Source organism: Solanum pennellii, chromosome 6 (assembly GCF_001406875.1).
Source record: "Solanum pennellii chromosome 6, SPENNV200".
Taxonomy (NCBI): domain Eukaryota; kingdom Viridiplantae; phylum Streptophyta; class Magnoliopsida; order Solanales; family Solanaceae; genus Solanum; species Solanum pennellii.
Window position 1 is genome coordinate 8,914,487 of NC_028642.1, and position 19,587 is coordinate 8,934,073.

Sequence of the window (19,587 nt, forward strand, 5' to 3'; positions counted from 1 at the left end):
AGAGCCTTGGGAAATTTGGTAGGAACTTGATTAGACAACCTCTTCTTGAAGTTAGGCTTGTCTTGAATGTCAAGTCTACACTTTGACGAACCACCAATAAATGACCTTGCCCTCTTGGCATCTCTACTCTTTCTCTTAGCCCTTGTCTCTTCCACTTGTTGAGCATGAACCATGAGACAAAAATTGTCCATATTATCATGTAGCATAGCCTAATTACATTATTCTTGTAAGACGTCTGACACTCCCATCGCAAAGCGGTTCATTTCATCTCTAGGGTCGGAAACCAAAGAAGAAGCATACTTTGACAATTTAGAGAATTTCAAAGATTATTCAAGTACACTCATACCTCCTTGACAAAGGTTGATGAACTCCACCACTTTAGCTTCCATCTTATCCCTAGGAAAGAACCTATCACAAAAAGCCTTCTTGAAAACCTCCCAAGTCACCGGTCTACCTTTTAAGGGCCTATTGTCTCTCTATTGAACGTACAAAGTTTAGGCCACATCTTTGAGTTGATAAGTGGCTAACTCGGCTTTCTCACTAGTATTCAACCCTATAGCATAGAGAATCTTGTATATCATCAATAAACTCTTGGGTATCTTCTTCAACCTTGGACCCATAGAAAGTAGGAGGTTCATCTTAGTGAAATCCCTCAAATGGGAGGCCATGGTGCCAACATGATGGTTTTGTCATGTACAACCTCCCGATTAGCTTGGGATGTCATGGCATGAGCTTGGGTAGTGACGTCTTGTGCTTGAGTAGTAATGGCTTTGGACATTTGGATAAAGGCAATTCTTATGTCACCATCCGTCAAAGTAGGAGGATTGGTTTGGGCTTGGTCGTCATTGACATCTTCTTCAAGAGAAGGGACTTGATCACCAAGGGGAGGAACTCCCGCATTGGCAATCTCTTCATCAAGTTTTCATGCCGAGTTCCTTCAAGCATTCATTGCCTATAATGACAATAAAAGGATTAGATGCTAATATCACATAGAGTCAAGACTCTAGAGGCATGATATTGGATTTCCAAGAAAGTGTGAGTTTCCTAAGCATCTTAAAGTTTTCTATTCATAAGTGTGGCGCGCTTCACAATTATGAGTGAGAATCTACATAGACGTGGTTAAGTGTGACATCGACTCTAAATATATTCAACCTCATGCTCTGATACAAAGTGTCACAACCGCGCAGTACCCCCTAGACGTAACCGGCGTTGTCGTCCTCTTTGAGGACACTAGCCTCTTAGCTTACATCATTACATTCATAGGTTAAAAATGCAGAAATTTTTAAAACTTTTCTACATCTATCTTGAGGTTTACATAGACCGCTACCATACACATAATATAGTCATATCGAGTATACATAGACCCTTCATAGAGGAAGATTACATAGTCTTCTACTTTTATTGCACATAGATATATAAGATATAACATAGTCTTAAAATCTGATGTCTCATCTCATAACCATCTATACAAGAATATATGACTTGGCCATAACCCATACATAAATACAATAAGATCCATATATAGGCTACACAATCTTTATTACTCAAATGAAAAGGTAAGAAAGTAGAAGTCTTAAAACTTGAACAACTTCATTAGCTTTATAGTGTCATTGCCCTCAAGAATTGACGACTTACCCAACATGGATGAGTGAGAATTCCAAGTCTTCCTTCAAAGTCATCTCACAAGCCCTTCAACGATTGGAACCTAAAATGTTGGGGAAAAGGGATAAATTGGGGTTAGTCACCCTTAGTACTAAGTATGAGACCACATGCACATACATCATAAATTATTCTAAAAGCTTTATAGTTAGGGGCAACATAGTTCAAGAACTAGGTGATATTTTTAGAACACTTTTTATGCTATATGCACTATAGTCTCAAATATCATGAGTACATTAGTGATTCTACCTTACCTAAGTGGGAAGGGACACTCCTCACTCTAGTTCGCTCGGTGCTAAGCTAGAGTCCCTTTTTGAAATGTCTTTAATGTCTTTATCAATCATCATAACTTAATATAGTTCATAGGGTCTATCCCTTATATAATAATTATCATAGTCATAGATCAATAAGAATTGCATGAGTATTATCCTTTCATTTCAATTCATATAAATGAGGTTAGAACATTTACATAGTCACATCATAATAAGGCACATTGGTAAGTTATCAGTATCCTTATAACATTTACATCTTAGCCAACAACTCACAATCCATAGTTCAAGAAATTTCAACTCCACATCATACCAACCCTATCAATCTCAATATAAGGTCTACTTCAATAAAACATCATAACTTAAGCACAAGTAATCCATAATCAAAGTAAAGAATAGAGATTACAAGACTTACTCAATCCTGTTCATAATTCCTTCATCAAGGTCTTACCATCAACCTCTAACTTAACGCAACAATGAAATAAAAACATCATATGATTTTGACCAATATAATAATAAGACCAACTGAATCATTTTACAACAATTCATCACTAGTTTATAGCCTAGAGTTGGAGACCTAGATCAAGTTCATAGTCTACTTCACCATCTAAGTCAATTACTCAAGAACTAGCATGGTAGGACTACAATTCTTCTCAATCTATTCATAAATTTTCACAATAACATCATAGGATAGTAATTTACACATAAACCAAGCTAATTACATCACTACTAGATAGTTCAATTCAAGATCACAACCTAGGGTCAAAGGGGAAAAGATCATTTTCTACAAACTAGACCAATCCATCAAGAAATAAGATTATTAAGTCATAATACATATATTCATAATATCCAAATAACTCATAAACAAAGCAATTCACAAGATCCATTTTGAGATTGGAAAAGACCCACATGAAAACTCATCTTTTGATATCAATTTGAAAGAACCCTTTGGGGAAAGAAGTCCCAAAGGTGAAAAGAATCACATACATTAATGTATGATGAAGATTTATAGAGAAATTTTTGTGACTTCATCCCTAAAACCCACTTAAATATGGCCTTCTATGGTGTTTATCAACTTGGGGGAGAAAAGAAGAGAAAAGGAAGAGAAGTTGGGTTTGGGAATTATGAGAGTTAGGTTAAGGTCTTTATATAGGTTGTTAATTAACTTAATTAGACAACCCTTAACCCCTAATTAATTAACTAAACCCTTAATTAATTAACTTGTCTAACTTAAAATATTGTAAAATAGTCCCCCACTGACGAGACCACGACAAACAGTCTGTTTGTCAAAATGACGACCAAGGGACCAACCGTCCAATTGGACCGTCGTTTTGGTCTGAGAATTGTACAAAGCAGTCTTCCAAGGATTTTTCTAAGTTTACATAGACATAAGCAGTCCACGCCCTGTCGATTGGACAACGGATCGTTGGTTGCATCCGTTGGTGGACACTGCCTTGGGCAATCTTTGACCCCAAAATGCAAGGTCCTGCTCCAGGGCCCTTGGTTGTTCCTTGTGGATTCGTGCCCGGAATTTTCGATTATGAATAAACTCTAATACAAGTTAGACACCCTTCTACCAAAATTCATCAATTTCCAACTCCTAAAACTTAGTCAAATAGGCTAAGGCACACTAGCACCTCATTGAACTAGTTTCCGGATGTCATGGACGTTCCTTGACGTTTTGATTTATAAACTTTCTAAATGATTTATATACATTATTTATGACCTTGAAACAGTGACTTAACTTTTTGACACCTATAGTAGACTCTTTAATACGTCTTAGAGTTTCAAAGTATAACATTTCTTAATTGTTAGTTTAATTTCTAATTTGAAGTGAGTTCAATCATTAATTGTCGTTAAATTTAAGAATTGTACTTTCAAATGTAGTTCTATATTTGTGATCGTGGACTGATTGAGTGAGAGGTTTTAGGAATAAAATTATTTATTTATGGTTTGGGGGTATAGGTTTTACCCGGGTTTAACTCGAGAAAGTGAATCCTAAACTCAATCCCACACATTCAACTCAAAAGAGTGAAAGAGTGAGGTGTGGGTAGTTATGTCGCATGTTTGTTGATGTTCAATAGAAATCACTTGATTTGAGGTAAATTATATGAGAGAAAGTTTACCTCCACTATAGCCTAGCCTAACCACTAATATCTAGCTATTTAGTAATAGTTGCAATTGCCCATTCGTCTATATTAGCCTATAATCGATCACATCCAAAGAACCCGTCTTATTATTATTATTTTGTGTTATTATGATTATTGCTTTTAATTGATAGTTTAAACAATAACCCCCATTTGACATTTGTGTCACCCCTTAATTTGAATGAATGTTTTTATTTGATAATATTTATTCCAATGACAAACTTAAACATGTTCATACTTCCCAATCGAATCTTAAACACGTACCACTCCTGTGGGATTCGACACAAGCTCATTTAGTTAGGTTTTATACTAATTAACAACCATTTACGCTTAAAATTCAATGAGGTCTCTTTGATAACATTATACAATCTTGATCAAAATGGCGCCACTGCCGGGCGGTTGTGTCATTTGAAATTCTTTTCATGAAGTTGAAGTTTGTTCTTTTTAGTCATAGTTGAATCTACTTATTTTTTATATTGGCTTTTGTGTTGTTTTTTAGAACAGAGGAATTGAGTGTTACTAGTAGCAACAGTAACCAAGTGGACAACCCTCCGGCAAAGTTGATGATTCTCAAGGATAACATACGAAATTTCAAGAACTTGGAGGGTGAAACAATGCATGAGTTGTGGCAAAGATTTAAGACATTATTGCTCTAGTGACATCTCATGGAATACCCTATAAGATGTTACTGGATTGTTTCTATAGAGGTCTTGGTCGTGAGAAGTGGCTGACCAACTTTCTCTGGATGATCTAATACGACAACCCCATGCAATAGTAGCTAAACTCCTTTATTACATGACTAAGACCAACATGTAGATAGAGAAGGAACATAATTTTCCACACTATTGAATCACCTGGATCTCTTGGCCAACAAAATTTTGGAATTTGAAGTACTATACAAAAAGAAAATAGGTATATTCCTTCTCATAAGCGTAGAAAACTGAAGGACTATGAGGATGGATAGATAGAAGAGATACTATCACTCATTCTCTACAAAGTCTAAGAGAACGACAGTGTTGAAGAGATAAAAGAGCAGGTTTTGATGCTAAATCAGATGATTGCTCCTTATTCCATATCTATCCAATTGTTGGAGATCCAAAGGGTCAGATTTCTTCAAATCTTAACCCTAGACAACAAGGGGGTTTGCCTAGTGATACTATGAAAAATCCAAAAAATGAAGTTTGAGTGGGTACGTGTCATTTGAAGACGTTAACTAAGGCGCTTGTTGGATGGAAACACTAGTTTTATTGTTTTATTTGAATTTTTGTACAACGTGTGTTTATTTTGAAGATGAAAAGTGGAATGTGTTTGAAATATGTAGGTTTGTGATCTGATAATCTAGTCTTTGAGCCCAACTTGGGACACTGTTTGGACTCAAGGAATTACAAAAATGGAATTTGTATAACTCGGCAGGCCTATAACGGGTAAGTAATTCTCCAAACAGGTCAACGAACCCAAATTGAGATGTCGTTTGGACCCCCAAATTAAATTGAGGACAAGTAAAACTTGATGAGGTAAGTAACCACTCAGCGTGCCGCCGAGACGTTTGGTGAAGTCAACTAACCCAAACTCATAAATAGTGGTCGATCTTATTTTCAATCGTTTAATTCTTATTAATGTGCGTTTCACCTCATTGAAATCGTGTTCAATTTTTTAATTTGCGGGATTTTAATTTTGATATTGTCCCTTGATTGCCGAAATTGTTGATTTTCTAAATTTCTTGCTTTAATATTGATTTTAATCTTGTGGTTCGTGCTGAATTGTTGTTGAGTCTATTTAGGTGAAGTTTGAGTAACCCCGACTGTGCTAAATGGCGTGTTTTACTCGATGATAGGGTATTTGACGCCATTCTTAATGGATAAAGTCATCAAATGGGAAATTTCGGCCAAATTGGGGGAAGTTTGAGTACCCTAGTGGCATGGGTATGAGCATAATTAAGTTTGTTTGTATTTTTATTTTTTTTTCGAGAGTTGTCGGTTTTGTTTTGCAGTTGGGGTCGAAAATAGGCATGTTGGGTAGTTTGGCGAACTCGCAAAGCACTTGGTGGTTTGCCGAAATCCCTAAAGTTCGCCTTTAATCTCATGTTTTGGTTGATTTTGATTATGTAACTTTTGGCAAGAAGCTTGAGCTCGTTGAGTTCACTCAGCGACTCGCTAAAAGTCTCCTTTGATTGCCATTTCTGCACCCCCAACCCCTAAAACATGTTGTCACTTTTGGCGGGCCAGGCAGAGCTTGGGAATATTGTCGGCAATTCATCAAAAAAACCTTCTCATTGTCAAAATGCCTTTATTCTAGAAACTTTTTTGAGCCAATGCTTTCAGTAAGATTGATCTTACTCGCAAAATGATTTGGTGACTCGTCGATCAGTTTGGCGAGTCTATCTGCAACGTGATTACTGCAATTTCTCTTGAACTATTTCTAACATTCTACAATGTTTTTATTGATATGGCTGGAAACAACCTGGATATGTTCCCCTGCAAAAAGAGCACGGGGCATTATTACTAATAAAGGGAAGCGACCTCTTCTAAAAAGTGGAAAAAGGTACCTCCCAAGATAGGTAAAGGCAAGGGCAAGGCACTCGCATCTGAGATACTAGAGCACAACTTCTTCAGCGAGGTTGATTCCTTTGATTCACGTGGTGCATTCCTTGAGCCTTAGCATAACAACCCTTTTCAACCACTATAAGATGAGACTTGTTTCAGAGTTTGCCAAGATCCATCTAGGATCCCAGAGGACACACCTCCTGTTGCAGATACAAAGCCATCTCTGGCACAAACTGTGGTTCCAACACCACTATTTCAAGGTTCCCCTCCTCGTCTACTCAATAGGATAAAGGACGAGGGTTTGAGGATGATTCTTGAGGAAAAGATGCTATCGACAGAGGGCCTATGGGCAGGTATCCTGGTGTGTTAAACACTCTCCAGCTCTTTAGATTCAATCAATCTACCATGCCTCGAGGCCCATACATTCCTATATGGGTTTGAGAGTTTTCCTCAGTTTACAATGACATGGTACCAAAGAGGAAAAAAGGATAGTGCCTTCAGACAGGTGAAGACAGTCATGGTTCAGGGGAAAGAATTTGGGTGCATTATCAATGAGATAAACATTGTACTTGATAGGGCTATCAGTTTGTAGGACGCGCATGAGGTCTTGGATACAACGTAGCCCATAAATGACTTGAAGGGATGACTTGCACCCCTCATTTATGACAGTACCCCGAGGTAGATTGATGAAGGAGCTCCCATTAAAATGAAGGGCATGAATATTGTCGCTCGGTATTAGTTTGGATTCATCAGCAATTGTATCATGCCCTGCCAAAATGATCCCATCTTTCTCCACCCAAAGGCGGCTGTCTCAGATCTCTCATAGCCAAGTTGATGCTCAACTAGAAATTTATTATGTAGCAATATGACCAAGAAGCACCAGACGTCCCTTCCCTTCTCGGTCTTGATTAAAGAGTTATATTGGTGTGATGGATTTCCTCGTGAAGATACGGGGGACATGGAGGTCACCCCCATATACTCCATAAACATATGGCGCATAGAGTTCAAGTAAACTCGGGATAAGGCAGACATTAGAAAAGAAGCTTTGGTGGATGCATTCCTGTAGGTTGATGTTTAGTCGATACTTGCAGAGGCATCTTTGCCTACTCTAGTCGTCAGGCCTTCACGTACTCCCGCTTCCACTTCTTCCATGGTTCCTGGTTCATCTACTGCTTCCTAGCCTACCAGGATTACTCTGTCATGATCCTTAAGATGGAGCACTTTTCCTATTCTGTCGATGTGTGGCCCACCTATTTGGAGGTTGAGGTACCTTGAATGATTTAGAGGTATATCCTAGCTAGGTTGACACCTTTCCGTACATCTATTGACACTCTCACGGCGAGTATAGAGACTTGTGAGAGTCGATAGGGGGCTACTTCAAAGGTGACGATTTGAAAGCCGAGGTTGCAAATTTGAGAAAGGATGTAGTCTAATTTAAGTCCACGGACTTCACTTCACTCTTTGAGGAACTTGGTGATGTTGATGCCTTAGCTCTTTTGAGATGCCTCTGGCCACCACCGAAGATGTGCCTATAGATGATGTGGTAGCTAATGAGTCAGAGGCAAGGATAGATGAAGAGGAATTATAGTGCAATAGGAGACCATATATGGAGACCTACAAGATTTAGAGAAGAAAATCTTAAATTCGTTCATTCAGACATCGCTGAGAGAGATGTCCATGGCAGGACCTAGTGGATCCAATGCTTCTTATGTTATCCAAGGAATTGATGCCCCGACAAATAGAGCAATTATGTAGATAGGACTTTTTTTTACCTCCCTCTCTATTGTTTCTATTGACTCTATTATTTTTGTTGCATTTGAGGAAAATGTCTTTTATATGTGGTGGGGTATGCTATTTCCATACCTACCTCTTGTGACTATATTTTGTATATATTATTGGGTTTTTGTGCTTTTAATTGTGTGGTGATATTGTTTTGTGGATGTTTGAGCTTGTGTCTCCTTATGATGAATATAAATGGTTTTTGACCCTTCTATATATTTTTTGCCATGTGTCTGGGGTTAATGTGGTTGTTCTTATACAAGTATGAGTATCGGTTATGATCAATACCGATGACTTATATAGTACTCTCAAACTAATAAAAATTAATGCACGACTACGATGAGGACAAATGAAGTTGCATGGACAATACGCGAACTTTTTGCATCTCATTGTGACTAGCCGATTATTGAATGAGCCCCTTTTGATGAACACTGCACACTAGCGAAAGTGTGGAGTCTCATTTGATACTGGTTACAATGCCTAATGTGATGAGCTTACTGTGAACCTTTTGTGGTGACACTTAGAATTTTCCCCCTTGGTCGGTTGACTACATGATTCAGTCTCTTGAAATGATCTTAGACAACGATTTTGAAGAGTGAAATAGATTAACAATATACCTCTTTTGTGGACAACCTTGTGAGATTGTGAACTTTGCTTGAACCCCTTTAACTTGAGTAATTTATACCCTCTCTTTATCCATTCACCCATAATCCTCATGAACTTGTGGTTTGTTTGAATAGCCGACTTAGGCCAAAAGCATAAGTTGGGGGTGTGGTGAAAATAGAAGGTAAATCAACAAATGTGAAGAAATCCCCTTTGAACCATTGTTTTGAAAAAAAAATAACATGGAACCCCTCCATACAAAAAAAAAAGAGAGAAAGAAAACAAAATGAAAAAAATGAAAAAGTTGTTAAATAAAGTTGCAAAAGAAATGGGGTGTTCGGTTTCCATTGGAAGTGAATAATGTGTTCAGTTTTGAGCATGAGTGATAATCTCGAAGAAAAGGAAGGGAAATGATGTTCGTTCCACATTTCATAAGGATAGTAGCCATTGAGACTTAATGCCATACATTTACACTCATCCCCATTACAAGCATTGAAAAGACCTTTTTTATCTTGAGTGAGCTGAAACAAATATTGATTGGAAAATAATGGAAAGCCTATGGTGAAGTCATATATGTGTTCATATTTGTGAGTGTGAGAGTTGTATGTGATCTAGGAGCTATAAATTATTGAATAATTGTGTGTGAATAGGGAATCATCCTTGTTGTGAGGGTATTTGAGTACCTTTGTTGAGCTTAAACTTACATTTGAAGCAAGTATTGTGAACTTGAGAATCTTTGATAATGGTGAGTCACAACTTGAATCTCTGAGTGCACAATTGAAGTTTGAATGAGAAAGTTGAGTCTTGTTGTCGACATCATTACACCATTTTAGTCCTAAGGCCACTCTAAATCTAGACAACACTTATAAAGTGTTGCCAAAAATATTTTTGGGTACTGTTTTAAAGTGTAGCTTTAGTTTTTAGCTTTTGGCAACACTTATAAAACGTGTTCTTTAATAGTAAAGGGTACACTTTATGCATGTTGTCAAATTATGATATAATTGACAACACTTATTTACACATATGACTACACTTTTAAGCATGGTATTTTAATAGTTCTAAAAACAACACTTTATAAGTGTCATCTTATTTGTTTCCTAAAAAAAATCCAATTTTTTCACTAAATTATTATATTCCCTCCTAAATATTTGTCTTTCTCAAATTTCTGATTGACCAACAAAAACAACACTCATAAAACATGTTGTTTTCCCCAAATGAAAAAACTAATATGCAGGTATCATTGTTATTCTTCCTCGTCATATATAGCTTCTCTAGAGTTTTATAAGAGCGTCTCTTTGCCACACTAAGAAGCTGTTGAAATCACAAGGCTTCTCGTTGGATTTCTCGTCTGCCCAAATCAGAGTCTCGTAAAAGCGTTTCTTTGAATATTTTGTTCATAATTTTTTCGTCGGCTTCTCTAAACGATTCCCTATATGCAGGTATCATTGTTGCAAACCCTTTTCAGATCTTATCTAATTTTTGCTTCATGGGGTTTTTGATTTTTTATTTTATTTGATGTTTGTTAGGGTTTTTTTATGAGGTCAATTTAAGATTTGAACTGGGAACTGGAAATAGGTTATCTAATGTGCTTGGAAATTGTAGAATAGTAGCCAATTTGCCTTTATTTATGGGATTAATGAGGTTTTATTAAGATAGAATGTTGGTAATTAGGCTTTTATGAGCTTAATATATGAGTGGGACAACGAATTGGTCACTGTGCATTTCTCTCTTTTTGATGGATGGTGAGTTTCTACTTCTTCTACACCTTTGTTTGTGAAAATGTAGAAATGGATCGAAGATTTCCGACATCATTTTGAGGAGCTGGGGAGTCTATTGAAGCAGATATGGGTCGTGGTGACTGAGATAGATTCGGTCACTCGACTCATATATGCTAACCTTCTTCTCGTTCAGATGATAACCTTTCCATTTTATGAGTTTTTAAGTGTTAGTTGCAATTATAGATCTAAATAATCTTCATGTTTTTTCGGAATTCTGATTTCATTATATAACATATAGTTTAATCTTGTTGTCAATTTATGGTTGCAAGGTATTGTGGAGTGGTAGGGTAACTGAGTTTTGAAATATTTCTGCTGCATTTTGTTTTCCTTTAGATTATCTATGACTGTGTATGAGTTATTTGTTCTTTAGTTTGTGGTAGCATGTACATGACGAGCAAGCTAATATTGAAATATTTATCCAAAAATTTGTAATATAGGAAACCGAGAGACTCTTTCTAAAAGCAGTGACTCGAAAGGAAGCTCAAGAGGTAAAAGAAGAAGAATGAATTAGAGTATAAGATGAGGAATAAAAGGCGAAACAAAGCCAGGTACACATAATTGGCGCCAAATGTACTTCCACATCTTCTTCTTTTTATTTACGCAATAGTAAAGTTTGACTTATGTGGGTTTTGTACAATGTATTTACTTTAGTTGTAGTTGTTTATTGATGGGGTTAAATTGAAGGTTAATGGATGTTTGTTCAATAGACATTGTGTGACGTGAAATAAAGTTGAGGAAGATATGAAAAAGTCAGAAGTTTACTACAGTATTTTGGTTACAAAAGATAATCCGAAGGGATTGACCAGCCCAATTCTAGTATGGCAATCAATTCTAAAACAAGCAAAGAGAATCTTGCAGTTTTAGGGATTCGAATGAACTTTTTAGCAGTTGGAGATATTCTGGTTGCTGCTTTCTAGAGACGTAAAAGCATGTTCTTGTTTGACAATGATCATAATGCAGAGAGAATGCACATTTGGTCAGTGGAGACAAATGGTCAAACAAACTATTCCAGTTTAGTTCCATATTTTGAATATATCTACATAATAGAGTAGAAAATATAACATATCATGTGCTTCTTTGAATGCATAAATTAATTCGTGTTTTTCAGATTATTGTTCTCAGCGTGCAGCTTACAATTGTTTGAAGTTGATGGAAGTGGTTTTAGTGTTACTTTTTGAATCTTAAATTATACCTCTAAAATTGTATTACAATTATCTAGGAGAGTGTATACTTATTTGCATAACTTACATAAACGGATATTTTGGAGCTTAGTTACTTGCCTAAATACTAATTTGCTTCTACTAAAAAAGCTTCACTATAACTATGTTTCCTACTTTATGTTTAGCAACTTTGAGGGTTATTTATTTATATCTTGAAAATAGTGGTTTTTCCAGTACTACATGCCCGAATGTGGATTTTCATGTATGAGATTTAATTCATTATACCTACATAGTCTTTATGGAAATTAAATAGTCACATGCAAGTTTGTTAGTGTAACCAAATTGAAAGTTTCCATCTGTGGGGAATTCATGAAATCTAAGCTTAAGGTACAACTTGAATCTCACTACTCTCGCTTGAGTTTTGTGTTGATGACTTTGTTACTCTCTATTTTTTCAGCAGTACTTTTAGGGAGTAAGTTATTTAATGAACATCTTTATGTTTACGTGATTCTTATATTAAGATCTCCTGTGCTTCCTATCTTTTAACATGAATTACACACATGTGGTGACAGTCATGATCTTGTGGAACGTAATGCAACTTTATCCATTGTTTCTGCAATCTTGATGGAGATTATGAATGGGCGAACTTGGATAAAGCACTCCGAAGATACTGGCTTACAAGGATGGCTGCTTTGCTTAAGTATGCTGATTAGTCTGTCTATGATAGACAACTCTAATTGAAAAAGACAAAACGGATGTTGGATTCCTACAAGATGCCGGAATCTGATCCTGACAGGTCCATTAGTTTTAGGTATCTTTCAAGTGAACTTAATAACGCATTGAAATATATCTTAATACTTCCGTCTTTTATAAAAGAATATTATGATCTATATAATCTTGTAGATTTTTCAGGTCCTGAGTCATTTCCACAACAAGGGATTCTAGGTTAACATCGTCCAAATGGACTATCTCATGAATTTTCTCCAAAAAAAATGTAGAGCCATAACCACCATATACAAGTTCCTCAGGAACTGGTACTCTCTTACAATTATTGCTTGTGTCTTCATCTTTCATCTCATTGTTCTGCTCGCCAACAATAGGTGCTTCCATATGGTGACTCTTCCTCTTGCCTCTCCTTCCATATACCATCAAAGGATTACTAGTGCTAGAATCACGTAACATCCTAGACAATAGATATTTTGGAAGGAAGATATTTTTCTCTAAGTGGTCCTCTTTACATGCTGGTGGTCCCTTCCTATTTTGTGATTTAAACTTACCAAAAGCTCTTTTTCGAGCTAAAGAATGATAGTTGGTCTCCTAATTGCGTACTCATGTCTTTAGGTATCACTTTAGTTCCTGTAGGGGTGCAACATGCTCGGCCTACAACTGAAGAAGATGAACTTGTTGTTTTGCAACATAGATGGCTGTTTGAGCTAGATTTTGTGGTTAATGTTCAAAAGTGAATCTTTTGAGACACATTGAATGAAGTTGCTTTGTGATGAAGTGTATGTACCCTCTTTGCTAAAGTTTGTTTCACAGCATTTGCATTTTTTATTTTCCAGTCAAAGAGATCATAATAGGACGCCAGAAAGTTAAAATTGACAGAGCTAATGAATAAGATTATTCCTCCTCTAATGCTCAGACTCACAGACAATTCTAGCCGCTAAACTACTTTTTCTTCTTTCTGATAACTTGTTGCACCCTTTTATATTGTCGAATAACGTCATTCTAGCTATTATATGGTGGTAAATTCTGTCGTGCAACTATTTGTAAAGAAAGAGATTATGGAAAGAGAATCCGAGTTGGTGAAAAAATGTCAGAGGTCTTATTTTGGATAATACTATTGATCACCATTTGAGAATTAGATCGCCCGATTGATTTCACCTTGTTTTCACCTAGAATCTTCATGTTTTTACTCCCATGCCTCAACAACACAGCCACATCCCCCTAAGATAAGGAAAACTTTTTCTATTAAAAAATGCATCTTGTTTCTTATCATAATTCTGATTTGGTACTTTAGCTATTGATAATATTATTTCTTTGCAATCTGCCAACAAAACTAACCTTTTTTTAGCTAAAGAGAAACACTATTTGGCAGTGTATGTACGATATTTTTTTTTATAAATAGAATATAGAATAGGTTTATGTGCTTTGTAATATTTTAGGAGAGTGGTGTTGTGTATTTTACTTTATCGATACAGGTAAAAATAGTAAGTTTTTTAAAGTGAATTAATGATGAATATAATTCAGGTTTAAATGTTATATATTGTTGGGAGGGCTATAATTTTATTTTAATATGCTTGAGTCGCTGTACATAGCATTTTCCTTCTACATAGCTACTTTTCCACCAGCAATCATATTTGATGTTGTATATATATTCTAGTCTGACAGGGATCCTGCAATAATATGAAAATGGCGTAGAAGCAGAAAAAGTGATCTTTTCGAAATTTGAGTTGCAAAGGTATGTGATTAGTAAACTGCTATCAAGAAAAATAGATCTCAATATGGTTTTGAATGTTGTTGAATATCGGCGAAACACTTTAAATGCTTAAAAGTTCTCTTTTTAGTTGTTGTTAGTGGCTCGTTTGGTATGGTTGGAGTCTAGTTTATGCTATGTGAGATTTTGTTTCAGTTTTAATTATGTTTTGGGAGTTAGCTGTTAAGATTCAAAATGATATTTCTCTACTACTCTATTCGACAGATGAGCCTTCAGTGTATACCAGATGCAATATGGAATCTGGAATCAATCTGCAGATTTATTACTTTCTGTAACTTCCAGATGCAATCTGCAGATTTTGTTTTCTGTAACTTCCATATGCAATCTACAGATATATGTGTTGACTGTTGAGTATGTTAGTTATACAATTGGAGATCTATGTCTTAATGTACGTAACAACCGTTATATTTGATTCGAACTATATACTTATACTGAATTGATTTTGATTATTGCAACTAAAAGATAAGTAATGATTAAATAAAATGATAGTCTATAGCTTGTAAGCTAAAATCCTAGATTTTTAATTATTAATATGAAATTTAATAAGAGTGAGTTTGGTGGAAGAATGGAAATGATCATATGATATTGTATAATGAGACATGCACCTGAAAGGCCCACCTTGTTATTACAATAACAAACACATTTATTTAAGCCCACTTGAGATCAAACCCCATTGGGAAACAAACAAACACAAAAATGTTAAACTTAGTTATGGCCTCCCCCACCACTAACATGACTAACTAGTAGTAAGTTACTATTATCTCTTAACAAAAAAAAGTGTTACTGTGTGTTTCTTCAAGCAATTGTCTTCTTCAATCCAACATCACTATCGATGTTTTCTCTGTCTTTCTTTTGTGGTCCTTCCCCTTCTTTAAAGCAACAATTATTTTTGTTCTATAAACTGCAACAATCAAAAAAAATGCCAAAGCGTAAGCAAATTGCTTCTTCATTTGTCTTCCCATTGAGAAGATTTGGATTCTTAAGGCTACATGAATATTTGTTTTTCTTTATGCTATGTGTTTTAGAATGGACGAACTAGGAAATTAGAGATTTTTCCATTTATTTGGTTAATGCTATTCCACTAAGGTTCTGAGATAATAGGAAGCCATGAACAATATTCGTACACCTTTGTTCTACTTACATATTTTTAATCATAAAAATGAGTCCAATCTTCTATTGACTTCCAAGTTCCAAGAATGTTGTTTTTGTTCCATCAATTAATAGTTACATATACTTTTGATTCTTTGAGCACTACTTTAAATTCTCATTATTGGACCATATATACGTACTTTGACTCACCAAGAATGATAATATAAACTACTGCAATCTGGACTTCTTGCCTCTTAAATAAATGTTGCAATATGGAACTTGTCTATTCTATAACCATCGCAATCTGATTTGTGTAGGAAAATGGAGATGAACAAATTTGAAATGGATGATGAAAAGTTTTTGAACTATTGTAAAAGTTTGAATACATTATATTTGATTTTGTGAAATATATTCATTGGTGGAATATATTGAATTATTGTAAGAGTACTTTTTGAACTATTGTGTACACATTTAGAATTTGCTTTATAAGTATGTGCATGTACACAACACATATTATGTTTGGAAGTTTATGGAAAATCTATAAATTTGAATTACTTTTTAGCTAATTTAATGATTGATATTATTTATTGCAAAACAATATTGTGTATTTTAATTAGAAATTGTGGAATATTAATTGTGTACGTATATGGGCAAAGATTACACTTCAAAGTGTTGTAAATATTAGATATAAAAGGCAACACTTCATAATTGTGGGCAATATGGTAGCACAGGCCATGCTTAAAAGTGTAGCTGGTAAGGCAACACTTTTAAGCGTAGCTGCAAAGTGTGGCCTTTTTGCATATTAGGCAACGCGTGAAAGTGTCGTTGCTAAGGCCACACTTTTAAGCGTAGCTGAAAAGCGTGGTCTTTTTGCCTTTAAGCCTATACTTAAAAGTGTAGCTGATAAGGCAACACTTTTAAGCGTAGCTGCAAAAGCGTGGCCTTTTTGCCTAAACTCTAAGGTTACGGGGCTTTCAGCTACCCCTGAAAAAGTGTGGCTTAAAGTCAAAAAGTGTGGCCTTTTATCAAAGGCCACACTTTTTCATAGTTTAGGCCACACTTTTCTAGGTGTTGGTAGACATAAAATGTTTTAGTGATTCATGATTGAGTATTTTGTAGCAATATTTAAGACATCATTTTTGAACTGCTGAACTTGAATATTACTTACGGAAGCAAAAGTTTAAGTTTGGGGTGTTTATGAGTCCGTGATATGGACTCATATAGGGCTTTGTATATATAGAACTAGTGTCCTCAAATGCATAATTTGTGCCAACAACTGATGTAAAACCCTTGATTTTCAGGTTTGTGGATTGAGGAACAAAGCAAGGACACTAACAAGCAAAAAGGAACAAGCTGAAAGGAGGAAGAAAGATAGCCTAGTGATCGCACAGTTCACTTGGCGAATCACCAAATGGCTATTTACCATCTAAAGTTCTAGTGTACCAAGCCCTTAAGGAAATAACAAAGATGGCAATGGAAGGGAGTAGTCGGCAGATCACCGAATAATTTTCCTGAAGCCAAGATAGATCGCCCAAAGTTATAAACCTAGAGGATGTTGAGTACCAAGGCAAAAGGGGATGGAATAGACCGTAGGTGGCTCACCAAGTGGTTCAACGAGCCCGACGTACTTTGTTGAGTAACTCTTCACAACATATTTTGACGACTATAAATGCATTATTGAACATTTAGTTTACTATAGATCATTTGTTTTTAATCTATTTTTGAGTTTTCAACTGGGAGATAATTTTCTCAAGTTTTTTTAAGCTTTGAAGATGTTCGTGTTCTTGGCTTGATCGAGAGAGAGGTTTAAGGACTAAAATTATTGATTGATGGTTTGTGGGTATAGGGTTGACCTGGGTTCATCTTGGGAGAGTGAATCTTAAACCCAATCCCACACATTTATCTCGAGAGAGTGAATGGTTTAAGGTGTGGGTTGTTCTTATGTTGCATGTTTGTTGATGTTGGAGAGAAATCACTTGATTCGAGGTAAATTGTTCGAGAGAATGTTTACCTCCCCTATAGCCCATCATACTCACTAATATCTAGCAATTTACTAATAGTTGAAATTATGCATTCGTCTATATTAGCCTATAATCAATCACATCTCAAGAACGCATCTAATTATTGTTATTTTGTGTTATTGTGATTATTGTTTGTAGTTGATAGTTTAAACCAAAACCCCCATTTGACATTCACCCTTTAATTTGAATGATGTTTTTATTTGATAATGTTTATTTCTATAACTGACTTGAGCATGTTCATACTTCCTAATTGAGTCTTAAATATGTACCACTCCATGTGGGATTCGACACAACTCATTAAGTTGGCGTTTATACTAATTAACGATCATTGACTCTTAGTATTGATGGAGTGTCTTTGATAACATTATACAATTTTAAACAAAGCAGTACTTGGACTCTTTCGCTATTATCTTTACTAAAGATATACTCATTTACTCTAGGAATGAATAAGAACATGCGCCTTATTTGAGGGTTGCCCTACAAACTCTCAGAGATCACTAGCTATTCGCTAAGTTTAGCAAGTGTGAGTTTTGGTTGCCATAAGTTGTCTTCCTTCGTCATATCGTTTCTAGAGAATGGATTCATGTGAATTCCCAGAAAATACAGGCAGTGAAGCAATGGACCTGACCCACCCACCTCTCCAACAGATATATCAAAAGTTTCTTGGATTTGGCTACTTACTATAGAAGGTTTATGGAAGGATTTTCACCCATAGATTCTCCATTGAGTAACTTGACTTATTAAAAGGTTATTTTTCAATGGTCCGATGAGTGTGAGAAAAGTTTCTCATAACTCAAAACTAGGTAGACTACAACTCGTGTTTTGACTCTACTTGAGAGTTCAGACGATTATGTGATCCATTGTGATGCATCCAGAGTCGGCCTTGGTTGTGTGTTTATGCAGCAGACTAAGGTTATACCTTATGCTTTTATACAGCTTAAGGTACATGAGAAGACCTACCGAACTTATAACCTCGAGTTTGCATCCATAGCATTTGCCCTACAATTTGAAGGCATTACTTGTATGGTGTTCAAGTAGATGTGTCACTAAGCATAAGAGCCTTCAGTATGTGTTTACCTAGAAAGAGATGAATCTTTGCTATAGGAGGTGGAACATATCAGATGATAGTGTGACAATTCATAATGGATCAAAATCTTCATTGATAGTAGAGGTTAAGGAAAAACGAGACAGTGATCCTATGTGGCTTCAATTAAAGGGGCAGCTCATCAACAAAAGGTTGAGGTTTTATCCAAACAGGTAGATGGTGTGATTTTTCACCAAGGTAATTTACGTCTTACTAAAGTGGGTGAGTAGAGAAAGCAGATCCTTACAGAAGCCCATAACTCCAGGTATTTTGTGCATCCAGGTGCCACTAAGATGTATCGTGATATATAGGAAGCATTTTGATGGATGGCATGAAAAGGGATATAGTAGATTTTGTGGCTAAGTGCCCTAATTGTCAGTAGGTGAAGGTAGAACATGAGAAATCAAGAGGTATGACTCAAGAGATCAACATTCCTACATGGAAGCGGGAAGTGATAAACCGGATTTCATTACAGCTACTTTGCATTCGCAGACATCATGACTCCATTTCGCTGATAGTAGATAGAGTTACTAAGTCCAATCATTTTTTTGCTATTAAGACTACAGATTTGGCAGAGGACCAAGCTTCAAATTAATGAGATATACAGGTTTCATGGGGTTCCTTTGTCTATCATCTCATATAGAGGTCCTCAGTTTACCTTTAATTTCTGGAAGCCATTTTCATAGGGTCGTTGTACTTAGGTAATATGTTAGCACATAATTTCATTCGTAGATAGAATGGTAAGGCTGAGTATAGCATTCATACCTTAGAGGACATGTTGGAGCTTGTGTGATCAATATAAGGGAAGTTGGAATGAACCTACCTCTCATAGAGTTCGCCTACAATGCTAACTACCATTCTTGTATTCAAATGGCCCCTTATGATGCATTGTATGGGCGTATATGTAGATCTACATTTTGTTAGTTTGAAGTTGGTTAAATAGCCTTGATAGGGCAAG

The 19,587-nt window shown here is 35.9% G+C and overlaps 1 long non-coding RNA gene across 3 annotated transcripts; it reads left to right on the forward strand.

Moving 5' to 3' along the window:
- The first annotated feature begins 10,127 nt into the window (after nucleotides 1–10,127).
- Nucleotides 10,128–17,220, forward strand: LOC107021410. Of its 3 annotated transcripts, none has more exons than XR_003579020.1 (6): nucleotides 10,128–10,439; nucleotides 11,216–11,326; nucleotides 12,511–12,749; nucleotides 13,280–13,443; nucleotides 14,322–14,399; nucleotides 16,826–17,220. It is a non-coding gene; the product is annotated as an uncharacterized LOC107021410 (long non-coding RNA). The 3 variants fall into 3 exon arrangements; XR_001457022.2 differs by lacking the exon at nucleotides 16,826–17,220 and adding an exon at nucleotides 15,842–16,096; XR_001457021.2 differs by lacking the exon at nucleotides 16,826–17,220 and adding an exon at nucleotides 14,640–14,881 and having other exon boundaries at nucleotides 10,130–10,439.
- Nucleotides 17,221–19,587: the final 2,367 nt, after the last annotated feature.